This window comes from Anser anser (genome assembly GCF_964211835.1).
Source record: "Anser anser genome assembly, chromosome: Z".
Taxonomy (NCBI): Eukaryota; Metazoa; Chordata; class Aves; order Anseriformes; family Anatidae; genus Anser; species Anser anser.
Window position 1 is genome coordinate 63,243,158 of NC_139723.1, and position 13,206 is coordinate 63,256,363.

At 42.8% G+C, this 13,206-nt stretch overlaps 1 protein-coding gene across 3 annotated transcripts in view; it reads right to left on the bottom strand.

Moving 5' to 3' along the window:
• LHFPL2 (LHFPL tetraspan subfamily member 2) overlaps window positions 1–12,858 on the bottom strand; it is a 139,449-nt gene extending 126,591 nt beyond the window's left edge. For 2 of the 3 annotated variants that reach the window (XR_014577128.1, XM_083819034.1), the window contains exon 1: window positions 12,707–12,857. The gene's annotated coding sequence lies outside the window, so the exon portion shown is untranslated. Of the gene's footprint in view, window positions 1–12,706 lie in introns of all 3 variants that reach the window. The other variant, XM_083819029.1, reaches the window with a different exon arrangement.
• Window positions 12,859–13,206: the final 348 nt, after the last annotated feature.

The following is a 13,206-nucleotide window of genomic DNA, read 5'->3' on the forward strand; positions in this document are numbered from 1 at the left end:
ATTACTTTTCAGCTAAAGGTAGGTATCTGAACAGTGGCTTCACAATATCTGAGAGACTTCTCAGAGGTATAATTAGCTAATGACATGGCTGAGCCTTCCCCTGTCCATACATGAGAGGTGTTTTAGTGCAGCAGAAAAGTTAAACCACTTTCCAGTCTAAACAGAAGATTTATCTTCCTTTATCAATTCAGGAATACACAGCTGCAATGCTGCTGACTATGATTAAAAGTGTTTGGCACAGCTTTAATAAACTGTCAGAACAGAACTGTATTCGCTGTGTGCAAATACATTACCAGTTCAAACATTTACAGGTATCAGATGATGACACTTGAAGATACGAATACTTCTGGGGTTTCCTACAGTTTATTCTTAAGGTGGTCATAAAATAACTCTGCTGTAGTAACATTAATTACCATTCACTCAACATGCAGAGATCAAACGAACTACTACATGCAAACACCCCAACCATAACAAAACAGCACTCACTGCTATTTACAACAAACTTCAACAGCCTCACCTACACAAACCCAAATGTTGCCTCTCAGACCTCTGTGCAGTCCTGCCCTCCCCGCCTCCAAAGCCACGTACTTCAATAAAGCTCATTTCGGTACGTGAAGTGAACTGTATGGAGTTCTCGATCATCATATTTCATCAGCATACGTGGGAACAGACTACAAAGGCTCAGGAAGGAACTTCCTAATACCTGCATGATCCTTGCCTTTGTAACCTGGCCTCCACTGCAGCAGCACAGGATAACCTGGGAATTCAGCCACTGCTAACATCGATGGCATACAAAATAGGCTAATACCCAATATGAAAAACGCTCTATGGCAGCATAATCACTGCACAGGCTTTCCCCCTCAGGCAATGTTGCTTTCCCCCATGTCTCGAACTACAGAGAAAAGGAGGATAAAACAGTTTATTTGGTAGCAGAAAAATAGAGGGAACATTTAGGTGGTCAGACACGAAGAAGCCGGCTGATACAGTCTGGAACAGAAGTGTTGGTAACTTAACTTTCATTGTCACCTTAGAAAAAACAGCGATAGTACGTTAGTTTTGTCAATACTTGACAGAACACTAAAGTATGCATGTGCAGCACATGGCTCCATGTTCATTAATGCCAGATTGCCATCTGGTACATCACCATCTGGTACGATCACCACGCAGCAAAAATTCACCCCAGAGCAGGTGTGGACACAATCACTATTCTGTCACGTTTGCCAGAGCACAGGATATTGCATTCACGAGGACTTTGCACCAGCTGCAGTAGGACAAACAATACCTGGCCTGGCATTATCAGTTGTAGACAGACAAACAGTATGTGACATAGCAGAACACCTGCTAGTACAAGATGGCTAAAATTTGGGTTGACAAGGTATGTTTACGCTACATCTTTGCGTCATGTGACTACACATTTTTAATGTGCTGGTAAGTGCCCTTAGGATATACCACTGAATCTATGCTCTAAGAACCCAGTAAATCAGTGTTTGTAGAAAGGTAAGCTGCACAGCATTCTTCTTCCTCTACAGCTCTCTGTCCTGTTTGGAGACACAAGAGCTTTCAATCTTTTCTCTAACATTGTAGGGAATCTCACATATTTTGTATTCATGCCAGCAGTTACAAAGGTACCTGTAATAGAAGGGAGACGGCCTAAGAAATGCAAAACTTTCGTATTAATTAAAAATTCACACAACTGTTAGAGAAAATAAATCAGAAAAACCAAGCAAGTATGACAGACATAGCTGCTTAGATTCCCTAAATGAGACAATATGTATTATCTCATCTGGCAGTTTAGCATGACTGAAATGAAACTTAATTTGTAGTTGACGCCAACTGGCAGGAGACATACAAATGTTCATGGTAATTTTTGTGTTTTGTTAAAAATGTACTTCTGTCTTAAATTATAAAGAAAATGAACAGGAGGCTTTTGGTCTACAAAGTACAATATTTGCAGATGCTACCCTGAGCTTTTAACTCACAGAAAAATGTGTCTTGAGTTTTTACCATTTAAAAAGACAAATCTAAACTTATGCCAGGTCAAATCTTCTACCCAGTACCCCTGTCTCCAAAAGCAGCCAAAAGCAGATGTCTGGGGAAGAGGATAAGAATAGTGTAAGCATTTAGTCATACTTTCCCCAAATACTCTCCAGTCTCCAACAATTTGCAGCTCAGCGACTTTCAAAGTCAGAGGTCATGCTTATGTATTTAATAATCCTCTACAGACTTTTTCTTCCATTCATTTTGTCCAGTCTCCCTTCAAATCACTATAAATTTTCAGTATCCACCACATCCTGTAGAGTTATACAAGTTAATGATGTGTGAGTGAAAACAATATTCCTTTTTGCTGTTCTGAACCCAACACCTGCTAGTTTCATTGATATGCCCATTATTGAACCAGGAGAAACAATGATCCCTACCAGCCTCAGCATACCATGCATGATTTTATAAAACTATCATTGCCTCCCCAGTTGTCTATTTTCCTCATCAACTTAAATGTTCTTTGTACAGAAGGCGTTAAGCATCTGCAATTGCCCTTGTAGAACTTCTGTAGTTTTTTCCCAGTTCCACTTGAACCTTCTTGACATGGTGGTCCAGAAATGCAGATAATACCCAAGATGTACCCCCAGGATACAAATGGCAGATTCCTAACATTCCGGTTTTTTGTTTTGTTTTGACTGTGACATACTCACAGAAACATTTATTACAAGTGTATGTTCTTATATCCACAAGATAACAGTCAGCTTAGAGGCCATCACTTTATAAGCAAAAGTCAGTCTGTTTTACAGCATATACTGTTTCACTGCCCAGTTACTTGGTCTTATAAAGTATTTGCGCCCTTGTTCGCTACCCTGAATAACAAAACAGCATGTGCAAATTCTATCATCTATCATTTCTTCCGAATCACATATGAACAAATGAACAGCACTGGCAAACGAACAGACAGATCCATGCACCTCTACACTGGTAACTTCCCGCTGTTGTAACAACAAACTGTTTATGTCCACCTTTTTTTTTTTGTTTGTTTTTTTTCTTGCCCATGCAAGAAGCTTTGCTTTTCTGCACGATGATAGCTGCTTGTTTTCCTTAGGAACCTTTCTGAAATCTCAGAAACCTAAAAATCAACCCCATCTCCATTATCTATATGCTTCCAGGTTTATGATGTATTAATTCCCCTTGAAAAATTCATGTTCTCTAATCTCATATTTATGCATGTGTCCACCATGCCTACTCCTTGGTACACACCACACAGACTGCAGGCACACTGGTTTGTGGTTCCCTGAATCTCCCCTGGAATCTGACCGAAACTGCCACACGTTTACCATTTTCAGTCCTTCGTTACCAAAGCATTTTACAGAAAATGTCATGGCACATTTAGCAATTATTTTATTTGAGTCAGTTTTCTGTACCTCCTGTCAACATTTCAGATGGCAACTGACCTTCTAACTAGTCTCCCATGAAAAAGTACTCCCTTGCAGAAACTTCCATCCATTTCTTCCACCACAAACAAAAAGAGCAAAACTTAAAATTAGTTTTCTACTATCGCCTCACCTTCCCCCAGTATTCTTTTTTACTTCCCAATAATCTGTTGGTCCTATAAACTTTTGAGAAGACTTCCTGCTCCTCAACCTATTCCTTAAATTATTTTTTAACCTGCCTTCTTACAGATAATTAATTTTGCCAGAGTTTGTCCCTTCCGTTTTCCTCTTTCAGACACAACCTGTACTAAAGAACTAAAGCTGCTACCCCCAAAACTGCATTTTTCAAAAAGTATTGATTACACAATGGTCTAGTATTAATATCACAAAAATAACTAAGGATGGAGGCCAACAGTTTCTTATGAAAAATGTTATCACCATCACCTGTAAACTAACTGAAAGAATTCAGGAGAAAGGAGGTTTCTCTCTGAGCATTAATATCTGCATGAACTGCTTTTCCCAATCTACAGGATCATCAGAAGTCTGGTGAATTTTTCATTCCACAGATTCTTCAATACAGATGGCTAATTTAAACCACTTGCTCTACAATGAAAATACTTTATTTTTCTCTATGACATTTCCTTCCATGAAAAGGATAGCTACATTTAGAAAAAAAATAGACTTAGCCAAAAATGTCTTTCCTTTTCTAAGTTAGGGTTACCAAAAATATTTGTCCACACCATACAGATCCAGAAAAAAAGCAACCTATCATATTAGCAGATAATGATAACCTAGAGAAGGTAGCATGTTTGTTAGAGGAAGAGATGAGAACTCAAAGTAGAAGAATGACCTGACAAATAGTGTCATCTTCAGTAAGAAGTGTGCAAGATGCAGCAGTCAGGCTGAAACAATAAGCAATAAAACAAACAGTGAGAATGATGTCTTAAAACACTTGTCCTCAGATGAGGATCTGCCTAAACATGAAAAAAGAGTTACAGTGCTGCAAAAACATTATTTCAGCAAATATGAAGAGGATCTCATTCAGTTTTGTTCAACGTCATTAAAGCCTCAGATCATATGGAGTCTTAATTTGGGCTGAAAATTTCAAAATAGATGTGAAACAATGAAAGATCACCCAAGAAATACATCTAAAATAACTGGTGTGCAAGAAAAAAAAAAACAACTCTGAGGCGAAAGAACTGAGCTTAAAGAAAAAGCAGACTACAGTAAAAGCAGTAAGAAGTAACCCAATAAAAACACTCGATAAGAAAAACAACTGTCTTCTCTGTCCATGACAGATGTAGGATGGTGTTAAACTACAACAAGAAAGGCATGAATTGGATAATATGAAAAGAAAAATTTCCCATGGCAAGATGATGTTAGAGAGATTGCTGAGTCCCTTAAGAACAAGTCACATATGACAGATACAGATGTTCCTAACTTGAAGCAGATGAATGGATTGGATAATTCATAAGGTTTCTTCTATCCTGTCTTTTTGTGATCATTTCATAGAATATGACTCATAGAATATCCCAACTTGAAAGAGACCCACAAAGATCATTGAGTCCAACACGTCACTACACAGGACTACCTAAAATTTAAACCCTACGTCTGAGAGTGTTGTTCAGACACTCGTGAACTCCAGCAGCTCAGTGCCATAACCACTGCCCTGGGGAGCCTGTTCCAGTGCCCGACCACCCTCTCGGTGAAGAACCTTTTCCTAATATCCAGCCTGAACCTTCACTGTTGCAGCTCCATGCCATTCCCTTGGGTCTTATCGCTCTAGACCCTTCACCATTTTGTTACCATTTTGGAAGCTCCCTAATAGTTTTACGCCCTTCTTATATTGTGGTACCCAAAATTGCATGCAGTGCTTGAGGTGAGGCCGCACCAGCACAAGAGCAAAGCACAACAATCACTTCCCTCATTATTTGCTTGGGACTTGAATCAGAACCTCTTCTGTCCAGTGATGACAAACAAAAACAGAGTTACGGGGCTGCCTTGGAAAGACAAGGTTACAAGCAGCCTGCTCATAAACAAGCTTTTTATACAGACCCCCTCCCTGGCCGTATCCAAGAAGCTTGTGGAAAGAAAGGAAGTCTAGGAGCATCCAAAAGCTGGATGAATTGTACCAAAAGCATGGGCTTCTTTTTTCTAACCTTCTCCAGATATCCCTCAAACATGCATTGGAAGCAGATGCATACTATGCACATGTACAAGAGTGCTGATGCATCCTGGAAGTAACAGATCGTGTATTCACTGCATAATGCATGCAATATGAAACAGCAAAACTATATAAATTATGCTGATATGGACTAGTCAAGCATCAAAGAATTAGAGCATTCCTAATGCTCTGTTTTAGTCTGGACTTTCACCCTTTCACGTTAACATGTCCCATTCTTGCACTGAGCAAACTCAAGAGAGACTGGATATTTCTGTTCTCCAAATTTGGCTGCGATAAAAGGCAAGCTCTAATTCAAGCTGTCAGGGCTGTCATGGAATGTGGTCTGGGTCACTTAGATATAAAGATTGGTTGAAGGTAATTACACTGATTTTATGCAGTCATGATCATGACTAATGACTGAATAAACATGTATGCTCAACACAAGCCTCATGCACATTTCTGAAAACTGGCTACCTCCACTCAATTATCTAGCATCTCAACAGAGCAATCAGCTGGCCAGTCTGTGGAAAATCTTGCACTCCAGCTGTCATGTACTATGTCTATTAGTAGCCTAAAGAAAACCTAAAACAGAGGGAAAAATGAGATCTTAGTTAACTCTTGAAAGGTAAGCCATACCAGAGCAGCACTATCATGAAAAAAATCAATGCACAGAGGGAACAGGGAGAGGACATTGCATTAAACTTTGTATTGAGCATAAAACTATAACCTCACTATCATGCCAAACTTGGTCCACTACTTCATGTTGAACTCACAAGTTAAAATGATTTCTTAAAAGCACAGAAACAAGTCCTCAAATGACTGAATTTAAAATTAACATATGTGCAACCAATTTCAACATATAAAAAAGGTACATAAAAAGTACATTAAAATATTTAGACTAGAACCTACATTTGAAATTTCCATTTAAGTGCTCTCGTTTCTAACCAGAATTTTCTTATAAACTTTAAATTACCCAGGCCCACCTGTGCAGAATGATGGTCAGGTTTTATCAGTTGTCTCATCTGAAACGCAGCTGCAATTGCTAAAATTGTCACATCAACCACATATACTTCCTGTCTTATTCTGTGATATAAATTAGATCAATGGAAGGCTGAAGTTGAGAATTCGCATAAGGTGCTCTCCGCTGATTACAAGCACTATTCAATGCACACTATTTATAAATACTAAACAGCTGTACAAAAAGATGCTGTTCTTTGCATGCAAAGAACTTTCTTGAGACATTCTGTAGAAATCTTGTTTCAGTGAACTTGCAGTGGTTTTAACACTACTGGGCAGCTGAACTCTACCACAGCCACTCTCTCACTCGCCCTCCTCAAAAGGTAAGGGGGAGAAGAGGCTCAAGGTTTGAAATAAAAGGCAAGAAGCAACAGGGATATCACTTACCCATTATCCTCACAGGTAAAACAGACTCAGCGTAGGGAGATTATATTTATTGCCTATCTCTAGCAGACTACAACAGTGAGAAACTAAAGGCAAATTAAAAAGACTTTCCCCCATCCACCCTCTTTCAAATCCTCCCCCTCCAAGCGATGCAGGGGAATGGGGACTGTGGTCAGGCCCTGGCACTTCGTCTCTTTGGTCATGGTCACTCTGTGCCCCACGCGGGGTCCCTCCCACGGGATGCCGTCCTTCCCGAACTGAGCCTGCAGGGGCTGCCCACAGGCAGCAGCTCTTCAAGACCTGCTCCCACACGGCTCCGTACCACGGGGTCCATCCCCCAGGAGCAAACTGCTCCAGCACGGGACCCCCACGGGCGGCAGCTCCCCCCAGACCCCTGCTCCTGCGTGGGCTCCTCTCCACGGGCTGCAGCTCCGGCCCGGGGCCTGCTCCTGCGGGGGCTCTCCATGGGCCGCAGCCTCCTCCAGGCCACATCCACCTGCTCCACCAGGGGCTCCTCCACGGGCTGCAGCGTGGAGATCTGCTCCGTGTGGGACCCGTGGGCTGCAGGGGGACAGCCTGCTCCACCGGGGGCCTCTCCACAGGCCGCAGGGGAACTGCTGCTGCCTGCCTGGAGCACCTCCTGCCCTCCTGCTGCACTGACCTGGGGGGCTGCAGGGCTGCTTCTCACTCCTCTCTCTCAGCTGCTGTAGCACACCATTTTTCCCTTCCTTAAATCTCCTCTCCCAAAGGCCCAACCAGTGTCTCTCCCTGGCTCAGCTCTGGCCAGCAGTGGGTCCCTTTTGCAGCTGTTTGGAGCTGGCTCTGGTCTGACATGGGGCAGCTGCTGGGCTCTGCTCACAGAGGCCACCCCTGCAACTCCCCTGCTACAAAACTCTTCCCATGTAAACCCGATATAAAGCTCCAGACATCTGACAGATTGAACCTTCATTTGCAGCACTTTGTCTTTTACACATGCTTTACTGCAAAAAACAGTAACTATGTTTACAACACTGCATATATGTCACTTGTTTCAGAAAAAAAAAAAGACTAAATATAAAATCACTCTTTTTTTACAGCTTTCTCTCCACAAAATTTCTGTTTGCATAGGACATTATCAAAGGAAAACACGTTCTAAGATACCAACACACAAGCACGCAACCATTAAAATAAAGCTTCTCTCAAATGTATTTGAAAGCATATAAACCCAGTGCATTAGCACCACCACACACTCTAGTAAAGAGGTCAGTTTCTGAGAAAGAAGGCTCAGTGCAAACTCCGAAAAAAGTGTTTACAATGATCCCAGATGTAAGCCTTGCAAACTGCAATTCACTGACCTATGTAAACTTATTTGCTTTTCAAATAATCTTCTGGTGAATACCATTGCAAAATCTATAAACACAGATGGCACCAACTGGCACCCTATCTGCAGTCTCAACAGAAGATCAAATACAGAGCCTGAACTTATCCTCCCACATCACAGGTGATTCTTTCCAAACAGGTTTATGGGATTACAACTAGAAACTGAATGAAGTTGTGCCACAGCTATCCATAGTCCCTGCTACCTTAAGAAGTCACACTCCTTAAATGAAACTACTTTAAAACCTGAATGGCCTTTAACAAACCATTGCAACATTTCAGTTCAAATGACATCCAAGTTATAATTGCTAAAATTAACATGTTCGCACTTTCTATTAGCAGTAAACTAAAAATAATTATCCTAAAGCAACATAACATATGAGTCTACTTTGGATCCAAAAAATTCTTGCAAGATGAAAAGGCCAATGACACACAATAAAATTTTATAAGAAATATCAATTGTACTAGTTAAAGCCCATTAAATGATTTTATCTACAAAACTTACTATTATTCATCTAGAACAAAGCAACAGCATAGCTATTGTTAATGGTGAATTGTCATAAATGATGCATGAGAGCAAATACAAAACATGCAATGTCAGGTGTTTGCATAATGAAGGCCAATTAATGAACTCTAATGCTAATTCAAAACCAAAACATTTTCACAGATAAGACTACACATACCATGTATATAACATGGATCTAACTATATCTCCAGTCTTTAAAATAATATGACGGTATTAAGGCAATATAACTTGAAATGGGACATTGACACCAATGATAAAGGAAGCTGTACAGCTGCTTTGGCAAAATTTTTTCATTAATCTTTTCTTCAAGAGGCAAAAATGATCTGAAAACCAGTTTAAAGTACAGTTTCCTTGTGTGTTGGGGTTCAGTTGTAACTTAGTCATCTCAGATGGTTGCAACGCTATACAATGTTTTCTCCAAGACATTTTTTTTCTCTTTTGACAGTATTTCAGAGTTTATCATTTAGTTTCCATGCTTTCACCAGAAGCCCTCAACCCTTAAAAAACAAAACATGCAAACAAACAAAATATTTAAACTGATGCAAATAAAAAATGTTTCAAGGAACAAATATTGTTGCAGCACTCTGCCCACGCAGCTATGTTTAAATGTTCTGGATTCTCCTGTGAAGAGCTCACATCTAATTTGACCAGAAAGCTCCAAATTGAGAGAAAGTTTTTGTATGATTCTGAGGACCAGGAGACAAGGAAAACTGGAGAAATTAATCTTTACCAACAGACTAATTTATTTATGTTTTACATTTACAGGATTCTAGTGATCATGTCAAAAACACAGCTGTCTCTAATTATCTTCTACTGTGATTTATTGTGCTTGGTCATGTAAAAGGTAATTGCTCAAGTGCTACATGTATTCCCTAAGTTCAGAATTTCAGGTATATTCCTGATCTGCTCACACAGATTGGTTGCATTTGCAGCCACTTACTTAAATTTTGCAGCAAATTTATACCTTAATTATTTTTTCATTATGGATTTATTTTCTTTGGAGTTACTTTCCACAAAACCTTCTTCTAGAAAAAATACTTCTAGGAAAATTGATTATTTTATTCTCTGATTAAGTGGTGTTAAAATGCTTATCTGTGATCTATGTCTAGATCTATCTCCTAAAGTCTAAACCTAGGGAGAAAGTAAGACAATTAAGAAAAATCTCAGATCAGCAGTATTTTCCGAAATGCATTAACTATAATCAACAACATAGCATGAAAATGACTGAAATTATTTAATTAGAAGATTGTTTAAAAATAAAATAATAGAACTGCTATAGCTTTCAGAGCCATGAAGGTGTATTTCCATACCTCCCAAGCAATGTAAGCAGACAAATAATAACAACACTAGTTTTTTCCTTGTCTTTACTAAGGCCATAAATTCAATTTAATTCCAGTTCATCTGTAGGTGCCACAATGATTTTGGAATAACACACCCTTTTAGTTCTGCATTTACAGGGAAGATTTTGGACACTATGACCTGGGAGAATTCTATCAATTTTTGTGAAAACTGGAAAACCAGAAGTTGGAAATGGCCCAGTCAAAACTTACCAGACTTGTCAACTATAATCACATCAGCAATTGCCTCTGCATCAAAGAAAGAGCTCTGACAGCTGGTAATACCTTCCAGCCACTCACCGCCTCTGCCCTTCCTCCCAAGCCAGTTAAAAACACTGACACCCCACACAATTTATCCCCTCGGCAGAAAGCAGTGAAATGGGAACTGTTGTGGGTGAAGGGAGGCATCGAAAGCAGACAAGAAAGGGGCAAGAAGGCAAGATATAGGGAGAGCCCCCACTGATGGGAAGGAAGGAATGGGGACTCAACTGCTTCTCATTCCTGCCCTGTAACGAGCTGGCTTGAAGGTGACGAGGAAGAAAATCCTACAAACTGGTTGTCGCCTACCACGGAGAACCAGGAGCTTGCTCAGGGCTAGGGATGGATTGAGTCAGCTAAGAGCTTCCACCCCATGTTCAACGCAGCCTCCAGTCACAAACACTGCTTTGCTTTCACTGGGGAGCCATCCAACTGGTACTGAGCGCATCTAACACAGGAGAAACTTGTGGAAATACAAAGCTTGATGAATAGTCATTGTGTTCTTCAGATCACTCAGAAAAATCATGAATCCTCCTTTCCATCTAATGATTATTTAAAAAACACTGCCTACACCACTGCAGTACACAAAACAAGACACTGGGTTTTTTGCCTGGTGCCAGCTACAGGATGACCCGCAGCCCAGCGAGGCTCTTCCAGGCTGTGCAGTGACCTACAGCACTTCATCTGTCACTGCCCTGCTGGAGTACACAGCACCACAAGCACTGTGCACAACTACAGGCTACAACACAAAAATGGACCACAGCAATTTCTGGCTTCCTTTCAGCCTTTGCTTTCCGTACTCCCAACCCAAGCTTGCCAGCACAGCACAATCAAGAACAACTTAGGTGATGTGGTGGAACACGCTTTGATTGAGTAGGAAGAAAAGGAATATAATGTTCTTGTGCAGAAATGCTGTGTCCAGTCACAGTAAATTATATTCTTAAAAACAATCGACCCACTACTGTTACTTGCCCAATATGCGGGTACATCATCACCCAAGCATGTCCTAGAATGCTTAACAGAAACAGATGATTAACTAAAAAAAAAAAAAATAAAAAAAAAACCACAGATAAAGTGAGCAATTTCCTAAGTACTGTTTAAAAACACCCTATGACCAAGACAGAGAAAACTTGTGAAGAAAGCAGAGATGTGAGTAACGCCGTAGTGGTTGCAGTTAGCCTACACAATGAAAATCATGTAACAGTGCCATGAAACTGTGTCCGAGATAAAACCCTTTCATTAGCAATGGCCGTGACAGAGCAGATGCAGATACCCTGCATCTAACAGTGGCTGGAAAAAAGAAAAATACTCAGAAAGATGCCAGAGAGTAATTAGGATTACACCTTTGTAGCATGTTTTATTCAGAGGAATAAAGAGGAGTATTGATTTAGTGTCACTGATGCTTTCTGATAAACCCCTCTTTGTGCCCAGTAGATATTTAGGCCTCGGTGAGTTACAGTTCTGTGAGGTTTCCCTGACCAAAAGCCAACCTTCCCCTTGAAAAAAACAGGGCTTCTGCAGGTGTGAGCTTGTATAGCCAGAACCCAGTGCGGGACTGGGACGGAGCTGACAGCAAGATATCTGTAATGGTGCCTAGGAATGTTTTCCTAAGAACGCCAAACCTTTTAATTCACATATATAACATTTTCTTCCAGACGAGGTCGGCCGGAGCTTTTCATTGTCGCGGTTACTCCCCGTAACGCATCTCCCGGCGGGATCTGTGCATCCGCAGCGTCCCGCGCGCTCGCTTCGGGCACAGCTCGAGCTCGCCGGGACGGAGCAGCCCGGCCCCGCTGCCACCACGCCTGCCGGCGGGACACAGCGCTGCCAGCCCGCGCCGGCCGCAACTTCCAACCCCCGGCACCGGGCCAGCAGCCCTCTACCGACACCCGCGCCCTGCGCTCCGCTCCCTGCCCCGCAGGACCCCAGGGAACAAACCGCCCCCAGACCCCTCAACCAGCATCGCCCCGGGGGGCGAGGGGACGAAAAAAAGCCGCACGGGGGTGGGGTGAGCAAGGCGCCGGCACCATCCCCGGTTCCCCTTCCCCGCAGCGCCGGCGCCCTCCCGGAGCTCTCCGCCTCCATCCCCGCCGCCGCCTCGGCGCCGTGCCCGCGGCCCCGGGCGCTCTCCCGGGGGCACGGAAAGGGAGCGCTGCCAGCGCCCCGCTCCCTCCTTCCCTCCCTCCCTCCTCCTCCTCCTCCTCCTCCTCCTCCTCCTCCTCCTCCTCCTCCTCCTCCTCCGCCTCACCTCGGCCGGGCAGCGCCCGCTCCCCGGCGGCTCCTCCGCGCTGCGGCCCCGCCGCCACCATGCGCCGAGGGAGGAGGGTTTGGGATCCCGGCGAGCGCCGACCCGGCCGCCCCCAGCCGGAGGGAGGGAGCCGCGGCGAGGGGAGGGACGCGGCGGCTCTGCCCTGCCCACCACCGGCCCCTCCGTCGGCAGCCGGGGGGCGCCGCCGGGCGCACCGAGGGGCTGCCGGGGGGGTTCGCCAAATGCCCGGCCGTGGTCTGCCCCCCCGCCGCCGGTAGCTTGTTAGCTTATCGACAAATTATCTGCAAATCTGCTATTTTCTTTTTTTTTTTTCTTTTTTTCCCCTGGAATCTTTTCCCCCCTCAAAACTAATCATTTTCACTCCATCTCCCTTACAAATCCCTGTTAACATTCTTCCAGTTCCAAAAAACCACCCCGACGACACAGGCTTTTTAAGAATTCTGTGATTTTTGAAGTGTTGTAAGTTGTCTAGTTCTGTG